The 14767-nt window shown below is 47.5% G+C and overlaps 4 pseudogenes; 1 reads left to right on the top strand and 3 right to left on the bottom strand.

The window, feature by feature from the left end:
* Positions 1-517: 517 nt before the first annotated feature.
* On the bottom strand, positions 518-636 carry LOC143943215 (5S ribosomal RNA; annotated as a pseudogene).
* Positions 637-737: 101 nt separating this feature from the next.
* Positions 738-856, bottom strand: LOC143950322 (5S ribosomal RNA; annotated as a pseudogene).
* A 972-nt stretch (positions 857-1828) lies between these two features.
* On the bottom strand, positions 1829-1947 carry LOC143952234 (5S ribosomal RNA; annotated as a pseudogene).
* Positions 1948-5015: 3068 nt separating this feature from the next.
* On the top strand, positions 5016-5134 carry LOC143947668 (5S ribosomal RNA; annotated as a pseudogene).
* Positions 5135-14767: the final 9633 nt, after the last annotated feature.

The following is a 14767-nucleotide window of genomic DNA, read 5'->3' as shown; positions in this document are numbered from 1 at the left end:
GCTGTAAGCGATCTCTTTGGGCACTCTCAACTCTCAACTCTTAACAAATGCCAAGATGGTCACCTTGGGAACAAGCGGAAAAAAATAGGTCAACGGCAACAACATAAAAAGAAGACTACGGCGTCTGGAAATCACAGGCGGTCTCCCATCCAGGTACTAAACTGGTCCCAACCCTGCTTAGCCTCTGAGATCTGATGAGATTGGGCTCTTTCAGGGTGATGTGGCCATTGGAGATTTCTTCAGTCACTCTCAACCCTCTTGACTAATGCTGGGAAACAAACAAAAAAAACAAGTCAATGCCCACAACATAAGAAGAAGTCTACAGCACCTAGTATTCCTAGGTGGTCTCCCATCCGGGTATTAACAAGGCCCGACCCTGTTTAGTCTCTGAGATCAGACGAGATATGGTGCTTTCAGGGTTATGTGGCCATAGACGAGCTCTTCAGGCACTCTCAACCCTCACCTTGGGAAACAAGCGAAAAAAAACAAACGAATCAACGCCAACAACATAAAAAGAAGCCTACAATAACTGGTATTCCCAGGTGGTCTCCCATGCAGGTACTAACCAGGCCTGACTCTTCTTAGCCTCCAAGATCAGACGAGATTGGGTGCTTTCAGAGGGATGTGGCCATAGGCAATCTCTTCAGGCACTCTCAACCCTCTTGACAAACACCAAGATGGTCACCTTGGGAAACAAGCGAAAATAAAAATGAATCAGCACCAACAACATAAAAAGAAGCCTACAATAACTGGTATTCCCAGGTGGTCTCCCATTCAGGTACTAACCAGGCCTGACTCTTCATACCCTCCAAGATCAGACGAGATTGGGTGCTTTCAGAGTCATGTGGCCATAGGCAATCTCTTCAGGCACTCTCAACCCTCTTGACAAACACCAAGATGGTCACCTTGGGAAACAAGCAAAAAAAATAAGTCAATGCCAACAACTTAAAAAAAAAGCCTATGGCATCGAGAGATCCCAGTCGGTCTCCCATCCAGGTACTAACCAGGTCCCAACCCTGCTTAGCCTCTGAGATCAAATGAGATTGGGATCTTTCAGGGTGATGCGGCCATAGTAGATTTTTTCAAGCACGCTCAACCCTCTTGACAAACGCCAAGATGGTCACCTTGGGAAACAAACAAAAAAAACAAGTCAACGCCAACAACATAAAAAGAAGCCTACAGCACCTAGTATTCTCAGGTGGTCTCCCATCCAGGTATTAACAAGGCGCAACCCTTTCTAGCCTCTGAGATCAGAGGAGATTGGGTGCTTTCAGGGTGATGTGCCCATAGGCAATCTCTTTGGGCACTCTCATCCCTCTTGAAAAATGCCAAGATAGTCCCCCTGGGAAACGAGCGAAAAAAAAACAGGTCAACGCCAACAACATAAAAAGAAGAACACGGCACCTGGTATTCCAAGGCCGTCTCCCATTCAAGTACTAACTAGGCCCAATCCTTCTTAGCCTCCGAGATCAGAAGAGATAGGGTGCTTTCAGGGAGATACGGCTGTAAGCGATCTCTTTAGGCACTCTCAACCCTCTTGACAAATGCCAAGATGATCACTTTGGGAAACAAGCGAAAAAACAGGTCAACACCAACAACATAAAAATAAGCGTGCGGTATCTGGAAAACCCAGACGGTCTCCCATCTAGGTACAAACCAGGCCCAACCCTGCTTAGCCTCTGAGAACAGATGAGATTGGGCGCTTTCAGGGTGTTGTGCCCATAAGCAATTTCTTTGTGCACTCTCAACCCTCTTGACAAATGTCAAGATGGTCACTTTGGGAAACAAGTGAAAAAAAAAACAGGTCAACGCCAACAACATAAAAATAAGCATACGGCACCTGGTATTCCCAGTCGGTCTTCCATCCAGTTACTAATCAGGCCCGACAATGCTTAGCCTCCGAGATCAGACAAGATCGGGCACTTTCAAGGTGATGGGGTCGTAGGCGATCTCTTCAGGCACTCTCAACCCTCTGCACGGCGCTGTACTGTGCAGGCGCCAGGCGGCAGTTTTAAAAAGCCCAGAGCGTCAGGGGGCTGTAAGTGGAGACACCGGAGCTGTGGGCAGTAAGCATTCCAAGGGATTGGATCCAGGCAAACCTCAGACACCTACTCAGCATCAGGTTGTGCAGTTTAAGCATATATATTTATTGTGAGACTTTAAGCACAACAGTGATTGCCCTTTGTACTAGTACCTCTGCTTTTTAGTTTAGGACTATGTCTCCTCGTAAGAGGGTCTCAGCGGGAGGTAACAAGGGCACTGGTAAGTCACGCCTAGGTCTAGGGGGTTCTAAAAATGTCTGTAGGTTACCATCCCCCCCTGCAAGACTGGAGCCAGCCTCACAGGATGAGTCAAAGATTCAACTGATAAGAAGCTGGAAACATTATTAAAAGCCTCCTTTTCCATGACTGGCGCTGTAGTGCAACCTACAGTCGCAGCTGTGGGGTTGTGTCAGTTCCTCAAGGAACAGGTTAAGCAGATGCTTGGCCTCCTTCCCAGTGAGGAAGTGGAGAATTATGCAGAAATACCTCAAATTCTGTGTTTCATGATTGATGCGATTTTGCATTCTGTCCAACAAGCATCTCGTTTGTCTCTCCTGTTGGTACACATGCGAAGGGCCCTATGGCTAAAGAATTGGGCAGCTGAGCTATCATGCAAGAAGCTTTTGATTGGGTTCCCGTTTAAAGGGGAACGTTTGTTTGGAGAAGAATTAGACAAATTCGTCCAAAAAATGTCAGGGGGTAAATCTACTCTCCTTCCAGTCAAAAGGAGCAAACGTCCATCATTTAGGCGTTCTCTCTCTCCCGGAGGATCAAGCTCTAAGCAGTGGCTATGGCCTTCTCAACCCCCCTCTACAGGAAAGGCTCAAGGCCGGGCCCAGGGGCAGAAGAAATCCTGGGGGCGAAAGCCTGCCAAGCAGAGCCCAAAAGCTTCCTTGTGAAGGGGCGCCCCCGCTCGGCCGAGTGGGAGGAAGGCTCCTGCAGTTTGCGGAAGCCTGGCGGGAAGAGATCCGGGACAAGTGGGTGGTCTCTTCGGTATCTCTGGGCTACACAGCTGGAGTTTCAGGAGATTCCACCTTCTCGCTTTCTAAGGTCAAGGATCCCCAGGGACCCAGTAAAGCAAAGACCGCTATTTCTGGCCTTACATCACTTACTATCAAAGGGGGTGATAGTAGAAGTGGACCCAAAAGAACAGGGTTCAGGGATTTACTCGCATCTCTTCACTGTTCCAAAGCCAAATGGAAGTGTCAGACCTATCCTGGATCTGAAGGATCTGAACTGGTTTTTACGCATCCGGTCCTTCCGAATGCAGTCAATTCGCACTGTGGTCTCCTCCCTGCAAGGGGGAGAGTTTATGGCATCAATAGACATCAAGGATGCATATCTCCATGTGCCAATTTTGCCCGCACACCAAAAGTATCTAAGGCTCGCGGTAGAGCGGCGCCATTTTCAATTTGTGGCCTTGCGACGACCCCTCGAGTCTTCACAAAGATTCTGGACAATCTCTTGGCAAACCTAAGATTCAGGGGGATGTGGCCATAGCCAATATCTTCAGGCACTCTCAACTCTCTTGACAAACGCCAAGATGGTCACCTTGGGAATAAGCGGAAAAAAATAGGTCAACGGCAACAACATAAAAAGAAGACTACGGCATCTGGAAATCCAAGGCGGTCTTCCATCCAGGTACTAAACTGGTCCCAACCCTGCTTAGCCTCTGAGATCAGATGAGATTGGGCTCTTTCAGGGTGATGTGGCCGTAGGAGATTTCTTCAGGCACTCTCAACCCTCTTGACTAACGCCAAGAACGCAAACCTAAGAGCTCAGGGTATAGCCGTCATGGCTTATCCAGATGATTTGCTTCTCATAGAGAAAACAATAGCGCTCCTGAACTACAGTGTTACCAGAACGCTAGAACACCTGGAATGCCTAGGTTGGATTATAAACCTAGAAAAGTCGTCCCTACAGCCTGCTACCAGGTTGGAATACCTGGGTATGGTTATCAACACCGCTCAGGGCAAGGTGTTTCTACCAAGGCCAAAAGCCTTGGCCATTGGGGATCTGGTGCGCCTAATTCTGGGCAGAAGATCTTCCCCCATTCAGTTGTGCATGAAACTGTTAGGGAAAATGGTCACCTCCTTCGAGGCCGTTCCATTCGCCCAGTTCCACTCAAGGCCTCTGCAAAGATGCATCCTTGCGGCTTGGAACAGGAAGCCCCAGTCCTTGGATCTTCCTATGTGTCTATCCCCAGGGACACGCAAGAGTCTCGTCTGGTGGTTACAAACCGAGAATTTGCTGACCTGTTTTTTTTGCTTTTTTCCCAAAGTGATCATCTTGGCATTTGTCAAGAGGGCTGAGAGTGCCTAAAGAGATCGCTTACAGCCGCATCACCCTGAAAGCACCCTATCTCTTCTGATCTCGGAGGCTAAGAAGGGTTGGGCCTTGTTAGTACTTGAATGGGAGACGGCCTTGGAATACCAGGTGCCGTATTCTTCTTTTTATGTTGTTGCCGTTGACCTGTTTTTTTTCCTCTTGTTTCCCAGGGTGACTATCTTGGCATTTTTCAAGAGGGATGAGAGTCCCCAAAGAGATTGCCCATGGGCACATCACCCTGAAAGCACTCAATCTCCTCTGATCTCAGAGGCTAGAAAGGGTCGTGCCTTGTTAATACCTGGATGGGAGACCGTCTGGGAATACTAGGTGCTGTAGGCTTCTTTTTATGTTGTTGGCGTTGACTTGTTTTTTTTTGTTTGTTTCCCAAGGTGACCATCTTGGCGTTTGTCAAGAGGGTTGAGCGTGCCTGAAAAAATCTACTATGGCCGCATCACCCTGAAAGAGCCCAATCTCATTTGATCTCAGAGGCTAAGCAGGGTTAGGACCGGGTTAGTACCTGGATGGTAGACCGCCTGGGATCTCTCGATGCCATAGGGTTTTTTTTTTTAGGTTGTTGGCATTGACTGATTTTTTTGCTTGTTTCCCAAGGTGACCATCTTGGTGTTTGTCAAGAGGGTTGAAATTGCCTACGGGCACATCACCCTGAAAGCACCCGATCTCGTTTGATGTTGGAGGCTAAGAAGAGTCGGGCCTTGTTAGTACCTGGATGGGAGACCGCCTGGGAATAGCAGGTGTCGTAGGCTTCTTTTTATGTTGTTGGTGTTGACCTGTTTTTATTTCGCTTGTTTCCCAAGGTGACCATCTTAGGGTTTGTCAAGAGGGTTGAGAGTGCCTGAAGAGATTGCCTATGGCCATATAACCCTGAAAGCACCCAATCTCGTCTGATCTCAGAGGGTAAACAGGGTCGCGCCTTGTTAATACCCGGATGGGGGACCACCTGGGAATACTAGATGCTGTAGACTTCTTCTTATGTTGTTGGCGTTTACTTGTTTTTTTTGTTTGTTTCCCAAGGTGAACATCTTGGCGTTTGTCAAGAGGGTTGAAAGTGCCTGAAGAGATTGCCTATGGGCACATCACCCTGAAAGCACCCGATCTCATTTGATGTTGGAGGCTAAGAAGAGTCAGGCCTTGTTAGTACCTGGATGGGAGACCGCTGGGGAATACCAGGTGTTGTAGGCTTCTTTTTATGTTGTTGGTGTTGACCTGTTTTTATTTCGCTTGTTTCCCAAGGTGACCATGTTGGGGTTTGTCAAGAGGGTTGAGAGTGCCTGAAGAGATTGCCTATGGCCACATCACTCTGAAAGCACCCAATCTCGTCTGATCTTGGAGGCTAAGAAGAGTCAAGCCTGGTTAGTACCTGGATGGGAGACCACCTGGGATCGTTATTGTAGGCTTCTTTTTATGTTGTTGGCGTTGATTCATTTTTGTTTTTTTTGCTTGTTTCCCAAGGTGACCATCTTGGCATTTGTCAAGAGGGTTGAGAGTGCCCAAAGAGATCGCTTACTATTATTGTTTACCCCCATCCCCCACCCCTCCCTCCTCCTCTCCCTCTCCTCTATCCCCTCACCCCCCCCCCACAAGAGACAAGTACTTCCCAGCCCCCATAGGGGGGTTCAAACGCATTCAAGTACGTGCGGACTCACTCCTCTGCTATGTTCCACATCAGATTCTTCCCTTCCTCAGAATTCATAAATGAGTTCCAAGATCTCCAAGTTTCATCATATTGATCCTTTCTATCTTGGGCAGAGAGAACTAAGTCCTCTATGGCACCTACGTTTCTTACTCTATTTAGCTACATTGCAATTGAAGGTGGTCTGGGGTCTTTCCATCTGAGTGCAATTCCCACCTTAGCTGCATTAACTAGATGGCATATCACCGATTTCCTATATGTTTGTAAAAGTATTTCTGTGCAGTGAAGCAAAAAAAAGGCCTGGTCTTCTGGGATCTGGTATGATGTAAATTTTTGAGAGATCTTTTGTACTTCTAGCCAATATTGTCTTATCTTAGGGCATTGCCAAAATATATGCATCAAAGTCCCCCGTTCCTTTTTACACCTCCAACAACGGTCAGAAGCCTCTGGAAAGAAGAGTTTTTTTTTTGCAAATATAATTTTTATTCATACATTTTTCACACATACAGGGTAGAGCCCCCAAACAAGAAAGTACAACATAAACAGTGAAGGTCGCAGCCTCCCGAATGTGCATTACAGTAACAGGTAGTACGACTAATAGCCGTGTATTTCACTGTGAATAGTAAGTCGACCCCACAAATAGCACTCCCTTGGCCAGATCCGGCAAGAGGGCCAGAGATATACCAAGTCCAGGTAATATCCCAAGGTCTGGGCCCGCGATCATGGGTCGAAGTCGTTGTGAGCAGGCTAGGGGTCGTAATTATAAGAAGAGGTAGGAAGTGAGTGCACAAACAAGAGAAAGAAAAAGAGGGGGGAGGAGAGATGTGGGAAGGGGAGTGGGATAGGACAGAGAAGCAGTGAGGAGAGAGGGGGGGAGTATAGGGAAGAGGTGGGTAAGGGAAGGAGGGACGGGGAATGGAGTAGGGGAGGGGAGTGGTGGTGATTCGGTGTTCCCTGTATGGACTCCTGTTAACTGACCTATCTCCACCTATTTTCCGAGAAGGGTCTCGCCTTCTGTCGAGTACACAAACGCATTCCAGAGGGACCAGGTCCTTCGGTAGACTTCCTGCCGATCCTGGGCAGTCATTATCAAATCCTCCATTTTGTTAATTTCTTCCACCCTCCGTAGCCACATTGCCACGGTAGGGGGAGTTTGTTGCTTCCAGAGCAGGGGGATACAAGATTTGGCTGCATTGGTGAGATGGCGCAATATCGACCGCGCATATTTCCTAGGGGGCAGGTTCGACATATGTAAGAGGAAGAACGCCGGGTCATTCGGGATTTGCCACTCCGTGAATTTTTGGGATATGTTTCGGACTGCTGTCCAAAAGTCCGTGAGCTTGGGGCAAGACCAAAAAATATGCAGGATCGTACCTCTATCCTCCCCACAGCGCCAACAATGTGCAGGCGTGTCTGGGAAGATAAGGTGAAGGCGGCTAGGTGTTAAGTACCACCTCGTGAGAATTTTATAATTCATCTCCTGCGTTTTGGTGCATATGGAAGATTTCAGGGCGAACCGCAGAACCTGTGCAATTTGCGTGGGTGTGAAGGTGCAACCCAGATCCCCTTCCCATTTCGCGAGACTTGAGATACGGTGCAGTTGTGGTGGGGTATTCAGTAATACATACATTTTAGAGAGGAGTCGGGAGATGGGTTCCGTGCCAGAGAAGTATTCTTCAAACACGGTCAGCGGTCTGGAATAATCCGAGGGGTTCGGGATGGACTGAAGAAAGTGATGTAGACGCGCGGCGTTCCAAAAATCTAGACAATAGGGACCCATGGGGTCCATAAGGTCACAAATAGAAACCCAGCTTTCACGTGCTACAAACTGAAAGGCCATAGTAAGGTTGGAGTCCCGCAACTGTCTGAACTGCATAGTCGGTAGACCCGGCAGGAATCTAGGGTTACCAAGGATTGGTGTCAGCGGCGACGTCGCGGTCGTCAGGGAGTGTTGTAATGCCGCCTTCTCACCCTGGTAGAGAGTGTTGCCTATAAGAGGGTGAGTTTTCACTTCCTTCGGTAATGCTTCCCTGCACCAGAGAGCAGACCTTAATGGGACTGAACACTGGTGTTGCTCAATTTGGGCCCATAATTTGGTGGTTAGATTGCGACCCCAATCAATCATCCTACTCAAATGAGAGGCGCGGTAATACTGTTTGATATCTGGTAACGGCACACCTCCGTACTGTTTCGGAAGTGATAGTTGGGAACGTGGTATCCGAGGCTGCTTCTGGGCCCAAACAAAGCAGGTAAACAGTGCCTGTACCTGCTTAAAATATGCAGGTGGGATTTTGATCGGTAGAGTCTGAAATAGATATAAAAATTTGGGTAGGATGCACATTTTCAGTAAATTACATCTACCGAACCAGGAATGTGTCCCTTTGTGCCATGAGTCCAAAAGCAGCCACGTCTTAGTAAGCAAGGGGGGGAAATTGCATGTATACAGGTCCGATAGGTCCAGAGGGATGTTAGTGCCTAGGTAGGACAGAGCGGTCGTCGTCCACTTGAAATGGAAGTTGGATTGCAGATTGGGGAGCAATCGTGGCGGTATCAGTATCCCCATGGCTTCTGATTTGGTGAAGTTGATCTTTAGGTTAGATAACTTCCCGTATGCCTCATACTCTTTGAGCAGGTTAGGTAATGAGATGCTGGGGTTAGTCAATGTGAAGAGCATATCGTCAGCATATGCCGAGAGTTTGTGTTGCGAACCCCCCACAACTACTCCCTGTATGTCTGGGTTTAGTCTAATCGTGGCCAAGAAGGGTTCTAGAGATAATGCGAACAGGAGAGGAGACAGTGGACAACCCTGTCGCGTCCCATTGGTTATCGGGAAGGGAGTTGATAGTGTCCCATTAACTTTAACTTGGGCCGTCGGATTGGAGTATACCCCATATATACGAGCAATCATCCGGTCCCCTAATCCCACGTGTCGGAGCACTGCAAACATAAATGGCCAGTTCACACGGTCAAAAGCCTTTTCAGCATCCGTGTTTAACAGGACACACGGAGTTCCCGCTTTTCTCACCACATGAACCAGATTAAGCACCTTCGTGGTACTATCTCGGGCTTCACGGGAGGGAATAAATCCAACCTGATCTAAATGAATCAGCTGCTGGAGATGGCCTGCTAACCTGGTAGCCAAGATCTTGGTGTAAATTTTGAGATCTATATTCAGGAGAGAAATCGGCCGGTAACTACCACAGGATGCCGGGTCCTTCCCCTCTTTATGAATCACCGAGATGTGAGCAGCCAAAGAATCTCTAGTGAACTCCCCGCCCGACCCTATTGCGTTGAATAATGTAAGCATGGGCTGTCCCAGCAGGTCCAACAGTCTTTTATAGTATTGCAGTGTATAGCCGTCCGGTCCCGGAGCTTTCCCTGGCTTCATCGTCCCTATAGCTCTATGAATTTCCATCAAAGTAATGGGGGATTCCAGCTCCTCTCTCACCGCTGGTGATAAGGAGGGATATTGGGATTTCTCAATGTAGTCGCACAAGGCCATTTGAGGTGGGGGGTGCGTCTGTAGATTGTACAGTTCTGAATAGAAATTCCTGAACTCACGGGTAATGTGCATGAATAATTGGATTTTTTTTCCCCCTGGCGCCACGATATGGGGAATATATGTCAGAAGTCTACGTTCTTACAGAGTTTTGACGGGGTATAATACCACTGCGTCAATATCTTATAATTAGATTCCTGAGTCCGCGAACAGATCGATGAGTTCAATGCCAGATATATAATCTTCTGCCGTTGTGTGGGTGAAAAAGTCTTTCCCAGGTCTTTCTCCCATTTCTCAATTCCAGGCATTTTAAAACTTTTTTTTTTTTTCCGTTAGTTGGGGCAATGGGAAAATAGATAAAAGATGAGGGAAGTCTGGGGGAGTTATAACTGGGGGAAATAAGAATTATAATGGATAAGAATGGAATAGATAGATAATATATATAAATTGGAATATGCAATGTGTAAATGAAATAATTTGGTTTTATTTATATAAAAGAAGAGGAAATTGAATATGCTCTATAGGATATAAGATATATCTATGTGAGAAATGAATGTCTTTGCTCCCTGTAATTGTTGTTCCACCCCTCTGGACTTATGTGATATAAATAAAGAAAGTTTAAAAAAACAAAAAGAGATCGCTTACAGCAGCAACACCCTGAAAGAGCCCTATCTCTTCTCATCTCTGAGGCTAAGAAGGGTTGGGCCTAGTTAGTACCTGGATAGGAGATGGCGTTGGAATACCAGGTGCCGTATTCTTCTTTTTATGTTGTTGACATTGACCTGTTTTTTTTTTGCTTGTATCTCAACGTGACTATCTAGGCATTTGTCAAGAGGGTTGAGAGTGCCCAAAGAGATTGCCTATGGGCACATAACCCTGAAAGCGCCCGATCTCAGAGGCTAAACAGGGTCGGGCCTTGCTAGTACCCGGATTGGAGACTACCTGGGAATACTAGGTGCCGTAGGCTTCTTTTTATGGGGGACTTGTTTTTGTTTTGTTTGTTTACCAAGGTGACCATCTTGGTGTTTGTCAAGAGGGTTGAGAGTGCCTGAAGAGCTCGCCTATGGCCACATAACCCTGAAAGCACCAGATCTCGTCTGATCTCAGAGACTAAACAGGGTCGGGCCTTTTTAATACCCGGATGGAAGACCAACTGGGAATACTAGGTGCTGTAGATTTCTTCTTATGTTGTTGGCGTTGACTTGATCTCAGAGGCTAAGCAGGGTTGGGAACAGTTTAGTACCTGGATGGGAGACCGCCTGGGATTTCCAGATGCCGTAGTCTTCTTTTTATGTTGTTGCCATTGACCCATTTTTTTCCACTTGTTCCTAAGGTGACCTTCTTGGCGTTTGTCAAGAGAGTTGAGAGTGTCTGAAGATATTGGCTACGGCCACATCACCCTGAATCTGTTCCATCTCATCTGATCTTGGAGGCTAAGCAGGGTCAGGCCTGGTTAATGCCTGAATGGGAGACCGCCTGGGAATACCAGGTGTCGTAGGCTTCTTTTTTTTTTCAAATATACTTTTTTCTCCAAACAGGGGAAGACGGTCCCCCGAGTACATAATGCAACAGAAAAATACAGAGCAAAAAGCAGCTGGATAATACTTGATACTGGTATATTTGCAACTGTGAGTCTGCCTAATGATTTGAGGTACGGATAAAGTACTGTACCAAGATCCAGGGTCACACAAACCCCAGGTCCCTCCGGCATAATCCATCCAGAGGGGGGTGTGGGGCCGTCATTCCCAATTTTCCACTTTTTCCAAAAGAGGGGGTGAGAGATAGGGGTAGAAGGCAGAAAAGAGAAGGGGTGAAAGATCAGGAAAGGAGAAGAGGGGATGAGGCACGATGGCAGCCACTGCCCAAGGGGCCAGTCAAGGAAAGCTCAGAGCACTAAGGCGATAGCAGGCGACATCCTTCCAGTGAGAATATAAAGGTATTCCAGATGTCCCAGGTTTGTTTAAAAAATTCTTGTTTACCTTGTGATGTGAGGATCAAGTCCTCCATTTTTTTAATATCCTCTATTTTCGTAAGCCAGTGAGTAATGAAAGGGGGGGGGGAATTTTTTTCCAATAGAGAGGGATGCAGGATTTCGCCGCATTTACCACATGTCACATTTTTTGTACTTCTTAATGGGAATCTGTGAATGGTGCAAGAGAAAGAATGCAGCCTCTTCCGGGATGGAGAAGTCTGTGAATTTTTGTGTTATGCATCGGATCTCTGTCCAGAAGTCCACCAAGCTGGGGCAGGACCAAAAAATGTGGCGCAACGTGCCCTCTTCGGCCCCTTTCACACTGGGGCGGTATTCAGGCGTTACAGCGCTAAAAATAGCGCCTGTGTAGCGCCTGAAAAAAACCGGCCCCTTTAACTCCAGTGTGAAAGCCGGAGGGCTTTCACACTGGAGCGATGCGCTGGCATGACGGTGAAAAAAGTCCTGCTAGCCGCATCTTTGGAGCGGTGAAGGAGCGGTGTATTCACCGCTCCTAAACCGCTCCTACCCATTGAAATCAATGGGACACCGCGGCAATACCGCCGGCAAAGCGCCGCTGCAGCGGCTCTTTGCGGGCGGGTTTACCCCTTTTTGGCCGCTAGCGGGGGTTAAAACCACCCCGCTAGCGCCCGCAGACCGCCGCTAAAACGACGTCAAAGTGATAATACGTTGTTTCTGTGCTGGGGAAAACGAGCAATTAAGGTCCTTTCCCCAGTTGGACAGACAGGTTAAGTGTGGGTGATCTGTTTGAGAGAGAATGTGGGCCAAAGGGCCTTCGCTCCTGCATAGAGTCTCAAACTCCGTCTGAGGGCGGGCAAAAGTTTGAGGATTGGGGATGGAATGGAGAAAATGATGTTGTTGCGCCGCTCTCAAAAAAGGCAGTTGGAAAAGCCCTGTCGGATCTCTTAGAGTTGAGAAAGAAGGCCATTTTCCATAAATGATGAATTTAGACGCATGGTCTAGGTTGGAATTTCTAAGTGGGTCCCCGGTTCAAAGTTCGGATGGCCACGTATAGGGAATAGGGGGAAAGTCAAAGACGTGAGTGTGTTTTGGGTAGCGATCAGGTGACTGACTTTCAACGAATCCCCTATAGTGGGATGTGACGTAAATTCCTTGGGTAAATCCTTATAGCACCACATGGCGCTTCTTAGCAGAATTCGGGAGTGAGATTGTTCTAGTTGCACCCAGAGCTTAGAAAGTTTGTTTCGATGCCAGTCCAATACACACCCCAGATGGGAGGCCAGGTAGTAGCGTCGCAAGTCAGGGAGAAACAACCATCCCTGTTGTTTAGACAATGTCAGCTGTGACCGCTAAAGGCTGGGATTTTTGTGGGCCCAGTTAAATTGAGTGAGCAGGGATTGAGCTTGCTTAATAAATGGGACTGGAATCTGGATCAGGAGAGCTTGGAAAAGATAGGTAAATTTCTCCTGAACCAGGAATGGAGGCCAGAATGCCACCTGTGAAGCAAACTGCGGATCTTACTGACAAGGGGTGGGGGGAAGTTCAACATAAACGTACGTGCGATGTCCGGTGGAATGTAAGTACCTAAGTTCTTAAGGGCTGTATGGGTCCATTTAAAATGAAAATTGGACTGCAAGTCTACCATGGCCTCTAATTTCAAGAAGTATCCCGTATATCTGGAATTCCCGAAGGAGATTTGGCAAGGAAACTCTGGGATTCGTCAGGGAGAACAGCATGTCATCCGCGTAGGCAGATATCTTGCACTCAATAGTACCCATTTGGAGTCCCGTTATGTCTGAGTTTTGTCGAATTGTGGAGAGAAAGGGTTCCAATGAAAGTGCGAATAATAGTGGTGACAGGGGGCAACCCTGTCTGGTCCCATTCCCGATGTCAACGGGAGATGAGAGCACCCGATTCACTTTGACTTGAGCTGAAGGGTGTGAGTATATCTTACTTATTCATGCCAGCATCCATTCACTCAGACCTATATGGCGAAGGCCCGGGAACATGAATGTGCATTTGACCCGATCAAAAGCCTTCTCGGCATCAGTACTCACGAAAAGACAAGGGGTCCCAGATGACTTTACTTTATGGACCAGGGTAAGCACCTTAATGGTGTTGTCCCTATCTTCCCTGGTGGGAATAAAACCTAACTGGTCAATCTGTATAAGGGACTGCAAGTGCTGTGCCAATCACGTGGCGAGGATTTTAGAGAATAGTTTTAGGACCGAATTTAGAAGGGAAATGGGTCTGTAGCTCCCACATAGGCCCGGGTGTTTGCCCTCATTAGGTATCAACGAGATGTGGGCTCTAAGGGTATCCTCAGGAAAATCCCCATTGGAGCTCAGAGTATTAAATAAATTCACCAAGCGCGGGCCGAGAATAGGGAGGAAGGTCTTATAGTATTGTGCGGTATATCCGTCAGGTCCCGGAGGCTTACCCACCTTCGGCCGTCTGGACTTCTTCCAATGTAATCGGGTCCTCCAAGTACTCCCGTGATTCCGATGAGAGGGTTGGTAGACCAGAAACGGTTACATATCTGTCTATATTGTCCTGTCCGCACCCTGAATCGGGCAGGTTGTAGAGATCAGAGTAAAATTTTTCAAAGACTTTGGCTATTTGGGTTGGGGTAGAGGCCCTCTGGCCATTCTCATCTATCAACTGTGGTATGTAAGAGGCAGATTTCAACTCCTTTACCGACCTGGTTAAGATTGTTCCGCATTTGTCCCCTGACTCCTACGTCAATTTACGACAAAACTGGAGTGCCGCTTTTACTTTATAATGGAGTAGGTCAGTAATCTGGGTACAGAGTGTCCCCAATTCAATCTCTAAGGTCCGTGAGGGGGCATGTTTATGTTTCGCTTCCACAGAGGCAAGTTCACGAAACAGATTAGCAAGCTGTTCCTTCCGTGTTCGTTTGATGCGCGCCCCGTGCCTGATAAGTACCCGGGCTACAGGAGCGTGGTCGGACCAAGTAATATGGCCGATGGAGGAAGAGCTCACCAAGTGCAGTTGGTCATGTGGAATCAAGAAGAAGTCTATCCTTAAGTATGATTTGTGAGGGGAAGAGCAAAAAGAGTAGTCCCTTTCCCCGGAGTGTTGCAGACGCCAGACATCAACTAATTGGTCATTCAGTAAACACTTAGTAATCCGCTTTCTAGAGGACATGAGGAGCGAGGAGCAAGAGGCAGAAGTGTCAACCGATGGCGAAAGGGGACATTAAAGTCCCCACCTAATATCAACTGGCCCTCCCGAAAGTCACATAATCTGTGCAGGGTAGTTCTGAGAAACGTGTC

This window comes from Lithobates pipiens, unplaced genomic scaffold, assembly GCF_037356315.1.
Source record: "Lithobates pipiens isolate NorthernLeopardFrog02 unplaced genomic scaffold, aLitPip1_a1.2 Scaffold_10, whole genome shotgun sequence".
In the NCBI taxonomy this organism is placed as follows: Eukaryota; Metazoa; Chordata; class Amphibia; order Anura; family Ranidae; genus Lithobates; species Lithobates pipiens.
Note: the sequence above shows the minus strand (reverse complement) of the source record. Positions and strands in the feature narration are given on the sequence as shown.